Here is an 11,342-nt window from a genome sequence, read left to right as displayed (position 1 = left end):
GATTGACTGGGATTGACAGTGGTGAAATGATAGAAGGCACTTACCCCAAAGATAATGAAAGAGAAACTATTAGACTTGCAAAATTTATGAGAAGGTTTTTGAACTGGGTAGTCTATAAGTGGAATAGACCTAAACTACAGCTAGGAACAATTGTGTCATTTAAGAAATCATTACATATTTCATGGGGAAATATGAGGTTCAGAGGCATCAACTAGGCTCCAAATGCACACAAGATAAAATTACTTATTGCCTACTGTCTTTCCAGGTGTAGACAACCTGACCAGAAAGTGCATTATCTGACAGTGAAGGGACTTTTGGAAAAGCATGAACGGTAGGATAAGAGTTTTCAAAAAATACTAACAAATCAGTTAATGTTTCCAAATGCCACTTCAGGTCAGAACTTGGTGGGGGAATCAGGTCCATGGCTGACATCTGTTTGGATGCCATCAAAATACTTAAATATTCATTTAATAAATGCAAAAACAATGTGTGAAGTCAGAACTCTGTCATAAGGCTGAAGTCCCACAAGGTCAAACCTTATAATATTGAGTTGAGAATATCAAAAACCTGAAAGCTTGACCTACAGACTACAAACACAACACCTGTAACCCCATACAAACTCTGCATTTGCCCTACAGTGAGGAAAAGAGCAAAATCCCAATCCCCACTGTACTGCAGTCTTGTACATTAATCGATCATACCATTCGAGCTTCTAGATTTTTGATATTCTTTGGCTTGATCTTGTAAGGTTTGTGCTTGTGTGATTTTGACCATATAATAGGGCCCATCCAGTCATATAGTAGTCCTGAAGATGACAACTTTTCTTGCAATAAAATTAGGAGTAGGCCGCAAACATAATGCTCAAATATTTTCCAGTTGATTTCTTTGTGTTTACTCATATTAATTATGAATGTCAGTCTGAACTATGTTTTAAAAATTTGTAGGTTTTGGAAAATTTATCAGCCATTTACTAAATTATATAGGATTCCAGAGTGGCAACATTTATTCTATAAGTAATGCAGGCCATCAGGGAATACCCATGCATTTTTATAATGCTCTTATGAGTTCTAATTACTTAATATTCTAATTGATACTGCTTTACCACATTTGGTGCACCCTTATCAACTTCTTGACTTAAGCATATTTTGGTCAAAAGTCTAGTCAATCTGTCCAACCATGTAATTGTTCTTCTAACAGATTTATATTACTTCATCGAAAAGTCATTTCAATGAAGCTGAATTCATTGACCACAAATCAGCAAACTGAATTTCCGCGAACAAACTCATTGAAAAAAAAAATTCACCAGTGGAAGTAATCACCTAGCCAACACCACATTGGAATGCAAGCAGCAGTATATCAAACCCACCCGAAAAGGAGGGCTTCAACCCCCCCAAATATATATACCAACTCTGAGATCGTACTATGGTGGGGAAAAGGGCAAAGTTGTGCTGTTGGCCAACTGCTTCCTTTCCCTGGTGAAATCTTTCACGGTAGTTTGCTAATTTAGGGTCAATGAAGTCAGCGTCATTGAAATGACTCTTCTATGAAGTAATATAGATCCATTCTCACTCTATACCATTTGATTTCTCTTTGAAAAAATTACAGAGATGTATTAAGGCTACAGATGTCCAAGTATGAGTCTTCGATCTATGTTTACATTAGTTTCTGCTTGGAAAATGATACAGCTGTACTTCTTTTACAGTGAGTTTGTAGTTCTGATGAAGTTCTTAACAGAACAGAATGAAAGAACTTAACTCTCATGATTTATTTATTTGCAATAAATTTACACTGCATACAAATTCATTTTGGTTCTTAGAAGGTGTAGCAGCAAGTGTTTTGGATTATCAGACTTTGTAACAATGTTAAACTATCATCTTATTTATATCTGTCTTTTCAGTATATTCTTATTCCCTATATCTTTTTTCCCCATTTCTGTATGTGGCATATGGGTGTCACATGAGCAGCAACTATCACATAGCAGCAGGTAGCAAGCCCTGCTTTAGCCATTCTTCTGTATTACAAACACACAGACACACACACACATGCATTTGTACCTATGGCTAGTTTAGAGTATCCAATCCACCTACTGCGTATCTTTGCCGCCTACTTTTCAGCGTTTTCCGGCTTGCTAAAGTTGATATCTGTATTAGAAACAGTATTTAGAACACATCTAGAGCCTGTTTACTGCATTTCCTGTGTTGCACTTAATTTAAAATTGTTTTTTTTTTCTTGAAATTGCATTTTACCTGACTCTGGCCTAGCACTCAAGTGTGGGGTCATTTATTGCACTGTTCTGACTATTTTGCTACTTGTGTATCTCTGCTACCTTTAAACTAAAACAAAAAAAATGAAAAAAACTTGCTTTTTTTCCACTTTCTGAAATTTAAAAAAGTTCAGTTACAGATTTGCTGTTCTGAACTGTTTGTAAGTTTCTTGGAGGCCAGTGCTTGCTTGGGCTAAAGGGAAGTCTCTGTGTTCATCAGTGGCAGTGATTAACACTGAACAGCCTGCCTGCCCCTGTAGGAGTGGTTACTGCCTAGAAACTGTAGTATTATTGGCCATTTTGGGTCAATTCCAAACACCTTGATCTCTCTCTCTTAAAACCCTGCTGCCTCGTGGTTTTGGTGTCTTTCCAGGCTTGATAGTTGTTGCTGAAGCACTTACCAAGGGCAGAAAATGCTGAGAGAAGAAAGGAGCCACTTTTGAGATTTTAAGTATTTTCTTCTGATTTTTTTGTTTAAAATTTCTGCTTTGCCGCCTACTTTTCGGCGTTTTCTGGGCTTGCTAAAGTTGATATCTGTATTAGAAACAGTATTTAGAACACATCTAGAGCCTGTTTACTGCATTTCCAGAACTGCACTTAATTTAAAATCATTTTTTTTCTTAAAATTGCATTTTACCTGCCTCTGGCCTAGCACTCAAGTGTGGGGTCATTTATTGCACTGTTCTGACTATTTTGCTACTTGTGTATCTCTGCTACCTTTAAACTAAAACAAAAAAAAAAACAAAAGAATCTTGCTTTTTTCCCACTTTCTGAAATTTAAAAAAGTTCAGTTACAGATTTGCTGTTCTGAACTGTTTGTAAGTTTCTTGGAGTCCAGTGCTTGCTTGGGCTAAAGGAAAGTCTCTGTGTTCATCAGTGGCAGTGATTAACACTGAACAGCCTGCCTGCCCCTGTAGGAGTGGTTACTGCCTAGAAACTGTAGTTTTATTGGCCATTTTGGGTCAATTCCAAACTCCTTGATCTCGCTCTTAAAACCTTGCTGCCTCGTGATGTTGGCATCTTTCCAGGCTTGATAGTTGTTGCTGAAGCACCTACCAAGGGCAGAAAATGCTGAGAGAAGAAAGGAGCCACTTTTGAGATTTTAAGTATTTTCTTCTGATTTTTTGTTTAAAATTTCTGCATTGCTGCCTCCTTTTTGGCATTTTCCAGCTTGCTAAAGTTGATATCTGTATTAGAAACAGTATTTAGAACACATCTAGAGCCTGTTTACTGCATTTCCTGTGTTGCACTTAATTTAAAATAATTTTTTTCCTTAAAATTGCATTTTACCTGACTCTGGCCTAGCACTCAAGTGTGGGGTCATTTATTGCACTGTTCTGACTATTTTGCTACTTGTGTATCTCTGCTACCTCTAAACTAAAACAAAAGAAACAAAAAAATCTTGCTTTTTTCCCACTTTCTGAAATTTAAAAAAGTTCAGTTACAGATTTGCTGTTCTGAACTGTTTGTAAGTTTCTTGGAGGCCAGTGCTTGCTTGGGCTAAAGGGAAGTCTCTGTGTTCATCAGTGGCAGTGATTAACACTGAACAGCCTGCCCCTGTAGGAGTGGTTACTGCCTAGAAATGTTTTGGGCTAATTCCTAGCTCTTTCAAGTTCCCTGCCTTAAAACCCGCTTTTGCGCAATTTTGCGCAGAGCGCAGCATCGGGCAGCGCCGCTTAAACGGGTTTAAACTCTTCCTGGCTCCACAAAGTCTGCTCTTCACTTTTTCCCTTAGAACTGTTCTAAATCTCAAAGTAAGCACTCTATTTTTATTCTAAAGCCCTGCACTTGATCTTATAAGTAATCTTATAAGTAAACACTAACTAAAGCACTACACCCTCTTATACTCCTTATAAGTACTTGGCTCCCTATTGGTCCTTTCTGATCAGTCAAAAAACTGTTCCTTATTCTGTTCTGGCATGTTCAATAGTCAGTTTCGGGTTTACTCTCCAGTCCAGCTGGTGAATCTGGGTATCTTGAGGCAATGTTACAACTGCCTTATGTACACAGACCACCCTCTCCTCCTCCCATCAAACTCAAATATATGTGACAGATGCAACTATATAGCCAAACTGGAGGCTGAGCTCTCTCAACCCAGCACTGGCACAGTCAGTCAGGAGGAGAAGGTAACCACACACACCACTATTCCAGTCTCACATAGACCTATCACATCAGCAAACCAAACACATAAACACATAAAAACATACTTGGAGGCTCTAAATAAAAATCTGCCAAAGCAGCAGAGACCTCCAAAGCAGACATCCAAGCAACCGCTACCCCACAACAATACCCACGTATCACATATTTCACAAAGTCAGTGTGCCACACAGCCACAGCCCTTAAGGCTAAACAACACACCTAACACACTTGTAATATGGGACTCTATTGTCAGACACATTGATGTCCCTTTCACCAGACTGAACAAGGAGAAGGTCACTGTAAGCTGCCTGTCGGGTGCCAGGATCCGCCACATAACACAAGCACTCAGGTCACTCCAAAGCAAGTACAAATATGACTCCGTTATTGTCCATGCTGGTGTGAATGACCTGAGACGTACCTCCCTGGACTACATGAAAAGAGACATAGAGGAGCTCTCTGATCATGTAGCCCAGACCAGTATGACCCTGACCTTGAGTAGCATCTTGCCCTCTCCAAGAATGATGCCACAGTATAAAGACAACATTATCAATTTTAACAATTGGCTAAAGTATTGGTGTCATTCTAAGGGGATTCAGTGTCTGTCAGCCTGGAATGACATACTTGACAAGCCACGTTGCTTTGCTAGGGATGGCTTGCACTTCTCACCCCTGGGCTTTCGAATACTGGCTAAGGCTCTTGCCACCCCCATAGTGCCTTTTTTTTAGGCAAGGCTCAAAAGACAAACCCACCTCCATAGACAACACAAGAAAAAAAAAATAAGGGTAATGCTGCTCAACGCCAGAAGTCTAAACCTCAAGATGCACGCACTCGAGGCTTTCCTCAGCATGGAGAATATCGACATCTGTGCAGTGACAGAGACCTGGTTCAAGGCCCCAGAGAGCACCCCAGCACTACCAGGTTATACCTCATACCATGCTTTTCGGCCCCAAAACTCAGACTGAACCACAAAAGGAGGGGGAGTATCCATATTCATCAAATATACCCATACCTCCAGGTTAGTGGTACTACACGAAGCATCGGAGACCATCCATGTACAGTTAACAGTGGGCAAAACTGCCTTTCAATTTGTAGTATGCTACAGACCACCCTCCCAAACTCAGGAACCCCACTCGGCCTTCCTCTGAACACTGGAGAATTTGAAGGTCTCTCCAAACACAATAATATTGGGTGACTTCAACTACCCAAACATCAACTGGGAAAACTACTCAAGCCCCAACACCCTTGCCCAATGGTTCCTAGAATTTATAAATTCAAATGCTATGGAACAACTGGTCACCACTCCCACAAGAAGGGATAACATATTGGACCTGGTCATCACCAACATGGGGACTCTATGTTCCACACCAGAGGCATGTCCCTCATTGGTAAGATCAGACCATAAATTAATCTCACTGGACATCCATATCCCATCCCCACCCCCAGCCAAGGAAATCATGGTGAAACATTTCTCAAAAGCAAATTTCACACTTCTCAAAACCGAGGTGGAATCCTTCAAAGCCATCGGGCAAGTGGAAAATACTTCCCAAACAACAGAATCCTTTACAAATGCATTCTATGGACACCTACAGGAATGCATGGATCATGCTATCCCAAATAAAACCAAGACTCACTCTTCCAAAGGCAGGAGACCAGTCTGGTGGACTCTGGCTATAAATAAGCTATACAACAGATGGAGGAAGCTACGACATGATAGAGCAAAATCCCAAAAAGGGAAGGCATCTCTGATCAGTACTAGCAAGAAACTATGATCCCTCATAAAATTATCTAAGGCCAGCTTCGAAAGAAAAATTGCACAAGACACTAAAGATAATCACAAGGCCTTCTTTAGTTATGTCAGGAATCTGGGGGGCAACTCCCAGATATGCTCTGAGTTAGTACAAAATGACAAAAATACACTGATCCCACAGACATTGTCAACATCCTGGCAAACAGGTTCAGTGCAAACTCCGCCCCCTCCCCCCCAGAAGACCAAATGTCTATCCCAACAGAATGTAGCCTCCCTGACATGACAAATGCACAGGTGAGAGCTGCCCTCTCCAAAGCACAGCATCAATGGGACCAGACGGTGTCCTGGGCTGCGTCTTACACGAGCTCCAAGAAGAACTAAACCCTCACATAAAGTCACTGTTCAATCTCAGCCTTGCTACAGGATATGTACCCAAGGAATGGCATACAGCAACAGTGGTCCCGCTCCACAAAGGTGGTGCCACAACAGACCCAGGAAACTATCGCCCTATAAGCCTGACTAGTCTGGTCTGCAAAGCTTTGGAGCATATCATCATGGCACTCATAAACAAGGACATCGGTGACCCACCCAATTTGGCTTTGTTAAGGGCAGATCTTGCCTCTTGAACCTGGTTGACTTCTTTGAAACAGTTACCAAGGCCATAGATGAAGGGAAGATAGTCCACACGGCCTACCTGGACCTTGCAAAAGCCTTTGACACAATACCCCACTCGGGCATTATAAATAAGCTCACCAGCTTAAATATCAACCCCTATGTCACAAGATGGGTTGCAAACTGGCTCAGGGATGGAACCCACATGGCAGTATTGCAAGTGCCACATCAGACTCCAAACCAGTTACAAGTGGCATCCCACAAGGCTCAGTCCTGGGACCTCTCTTGTTCGTTATATACTTCTCTGAGGTACAGGCTAATATGGGAGGATTATGGCTGACCAAGTTCACAGATGACTGCAAGCTGGGTGCCATAATCGACTTTCCGACTGACATAAGCATCCTCCAAAAAGGTCTCCCAGAGATGGATAACTGGTGCCAGAGCCATGGCCTTAAGCTAAATGCCAAAAAGTGCATAGTCATCCTCTTCAGGAAAAACAAAGTGCCCACAAATTACCACATAGGTGGTACTCCATTAAGTACGGAAGAAGTAATTAGGGATTTGGGGACCCAAGTAGATAGAAACCTCTCTTTTGACAATCACGTTGCCAGAGTGTTTAGAAAGACCTTCTATATAGCCCACCTTATCACAAAAGGGTTCACATCTAGAACAAGAGAGGTCATTGTGCCCCTCTACTCATCACTCATCAGGCCCATAATTGAATACAATGCTCCATTTGGGATGTACCTTACCCGACACCTGCAGCAACTGGAGAGGCCCCAAAAGTACCTCACCAAGAGGATCAAGGGACTCAAACAGATGCCTTATGCAGTTCGGCTAAGGAAACTCCAGCTCTACTCAGTTGCTTACCACCTACTCAGAGGTGATCTATGCCTGATGTATAAAGCCATGTCCAACTCAGAATTAATGGACATGCTCCACCTCAGGAAATCCAAATCCCTTAGAGCTACATGCTCCAGGGACTTAAACCTCAGCACAGAAATAAATAGGACATGCTGGAGGGTCAGATTAATATCCCAGAGGCTGCCCTCACTCTGGAACAGAATCCCAGTCCATGTTAGGCAGAGCCCCTCACTTACCCTCTTCAAGAGAAATCTTGACGAGTGGATGGGAGATCGTAAGTTCACCCCTGGGATCTCTTCTGTGTCCCCGCTAGACAGGGGCACAGTAAACTAACCTTAAAAGGGCTATCTTCTGTGACCTACTCTACAGAGGCACAGTAAACCGATCTAAAAGGGTGGCAAAAGCCAAACACACTCTGGCTAGGCTTGTAAATGCCCCAGGGAAGATATCCTAGTATAAACCTATGAACCTACAAACCTATGAAGGAAGAAATTGAATCACAAGGAGAAAACCCACAAGAATTCAGGGAGGACATGCAGACTATGCATAGAAGCCCCACCCCCGCCAAGAATTAAAGCAGATACCTCTTGCTGTGAGGCGACAGTGCTACCCATTGCACCATTAATCTGTGCAAATAATTTGTGGTTTGTTGTTACTTCATTTCAACCTATGTGTGCTATTGTAAAACTTTGTAATATCTGATTTGGTGTGTTGTAAGAATTTGTAATATTTGTCCCCATGTGAGGCCTGGTCACAACTGAAAATGGCCCTTGACTAGTTCACTTTACTGGTTAACAAACAAACAATGACCCAACCAACCAACAAACCAAACAAACAAATTAATAAATAAATAATATACTGATTGAGACACATTGGCTGAGTCTTTAGGGCAAGACAGTATACACAAGCTTGAGTGAGGGAATCTTTGGCCCCCTTTGATAAAACACTGTCAGGGTCTTATTTATTTTCCATTATTTTATATAACGGAGACCAGATCCAGTCTCATTACTCACAAAAGATTCATAAACATGGTGTGCAATTACATAGATCTGGTACCCCATAACAGTCAGATACCTGAGCCCTACACATTTTACAGTAGCCTTTTTAAGTCTACAGACTATATGTATACTGTACTGCTTAAATGCTGGATGCCATGTATGGTTTAGTCATACATACGGCTGTCAGCACCAGTGTCCCTGATGCACAAATGTGTGAACTGCAGCGTAAGCTGTGGAGTGTAGCCAAATGTTTATGAGTGTATCATCAACAATCAAAGTAAAAGGCATAAATAACATCTCCATTGCTTCATGCTCACTGATGCTGTGCTGAGACAAACACTGCTGAGAAATGACATCAGTCTGCAATCATCTTATATCACTTACAATCCCATTACATCACATTGCATGTAATTTATAATGACGTAAACATTGTTTTGGAACATCTCTTAATATGCATTCCAAGCTCAGACCACCCACACAGTGGCAAAAACAGCTACCAACAGTGGGAACTTCAGCATCTCTAGATTCCTTCATTTATACTGGTAATTTACAAATGGTACCCTGTCCACTGTCAAGGGAAAAGAGGCTGTGAATGGGGTATATATTACTAGATTGAATGTTTAGATTATCAAACACCTAAACATTGAACTTTTAATATTGAAAGCAAAAAACCACGAACTGCCAATTTAACGCAGGGAAATAATTCCCTTGGCCGTTAGCCAGATTTTGCAGTTTTGTCTACTGTAGAGCAATCTCAGAGTTGGTATATTTAGTTAGGGGGATGTGGGGGGTTTGGGTTTAAAGTTGATTTTTTTTTTGTGGCCAACGGAAGTCTTTTCCTACACTGTTCACGGTTTTTAGTTTCAATATTACCACTTCGATGTTTAGGTGTTCGATAACCTAAACATTCAATCTGGTAATATAAACCCCCTATGAATGTTAGAAATTGCCCCCTATCATCACAGCAAGTTAGGGAAATCCCTAATGATCTACTACTGCTCAGTCTAGTACAAATATTTACAGTGACATAATGGCAGCACATAATATAGCACTGTGTATATCTACTGCTGTTTGCCACATGCAGCAGCTGAGACAGTAGGAGGTGCATGACATTGGTCTGTACCAAACATTATCTCTGCAATCATAGGCTGAGAAATGTCATTCTGTAGGATAAATTGGAAGGACCTTTACCTATATGGCACAAGAAAGTACTAGTAATGTTGCTTTGGTCTGAATATAACTAAGGTCACGGATAAATGATCGAAAAAGGCAAATCACAGACCTGGCAATCTGTACAAGCTGCGGTGGTGCAGCAGTAGCATTGTTGCCTCACAGCAAGAGGTTCTCCCATTCAATTCTTGGCTGGAGCGCCTTCTGTGTGGAGTCTGCATGTCCTCCCCGTGGTCGAGTGACATTCAAAAGACATGAGTAGAATGGGCATGCCTTCGATGAAGGTTGCGCGTCAAGCTGGCACAGTAAAAATCTACTGCCAATCATTAGCGGACCGGAGTTTCGCTGTGGCAACCCCTAACTGGGAAAAGCCAAAAGAAAACAACAAACATGGTGGTCTGAGGGATAACAGATGGACTGATGCAATGAGGGACTCTAAAAATATTTTGAAGCAGCTGTGGGACAATGGCACTCACCTCAGCTTAGCACAGATTCTTGTAGAAGTTTTTGAGGTTTGTACAGGTTTGCTCCTGTTGCAAGATCGCAAAAATAACTGAAAACATTGGTGACTTTATGTACATACGGCATCTTCCACACATACCTTCATAGTTTTTTTTTATACATTTTCTACTGGTTAAGATGTGCAAACCTGCAGTGAATGTTTTTTCACAGGTCTGGGATTTTACAGAATTGGTGGCATTTGTTTGTGCTAATCTTTACATACAAGAACAGTGCTGTTATTTGCCGATTACAGTTGCACTTGTGTGAACTGCAGTACTATGAATACTACCCAAAGACTGATGTCGAGGAGATGCAAATTATGAAAAGGTATAGGGAAGAAGATACCACAGGAATCCATGCAATGGTTAAGAACAAGGAGAAAAAGGTGCATATATTCAGGTGTTGTGGCAAAAATCATTCCCAAAAAGGTAGCAAAATATTATACAGGAGTAGTGCTTTCTTCAAGAATGGTCTTGAAACTGGAACGATAAATAATGAAAGAGAGAAAAAAGGCAAAAAACTATCTACCATGTGAGAAAGACAAAAAAGTAATAATGTTAAAACAAAAACAGAAATTGACCAATAAAAATAAATTATACACTTACTTGGTTACATCTAAATTTAGATTACATAAAAAAACTGAGTAATAAACCACAATAAAATGTAACAATACAGGCAAAACAAACTGCTGTTGTACTAACTTAGAAATCCAGAACTATTTTTGTTGCAAACAGACCCAAGCAATACTTCAGGTATAATGTCATAACTTAAGACTGGCTATCATCTGGATGTCACCATCACGGAGATGATGTCAGTTTCTGCCTCCAGAGCTGACTTAATAATTCCAAGGTTAATATGGCTGGTATCAATCTATACATTAAATAATTGTCACTAAAGACCAGTAGAGAAAATTCCTTGAGATTAAATACACAACTATCATGTTTCTTAATAGTTCTTTAAGTATATGATATTTGCTACAAATACTAGGTACACAGACTTATATTTTATATGATCATATTCCAAGCTGTATGTTCATAGACTGAATATT

This window comes from Protopterus annectens, chromosome 1.part1 (genome assembly GCF_019279795.1).
Source record: "Protopterus annectens isolate FY-2018-M chromosome 1.part1, PAN1.0, whole genome shotgun sequence".
Lineage (NCBI taxonomy): Eukaryota > Metazoa > Chordata > Ceratodontiformes > Protopteridae > Protopterus > Protopterus annectens.
This window is presented reverse-complemented; position numbering follows the sequence as displayed.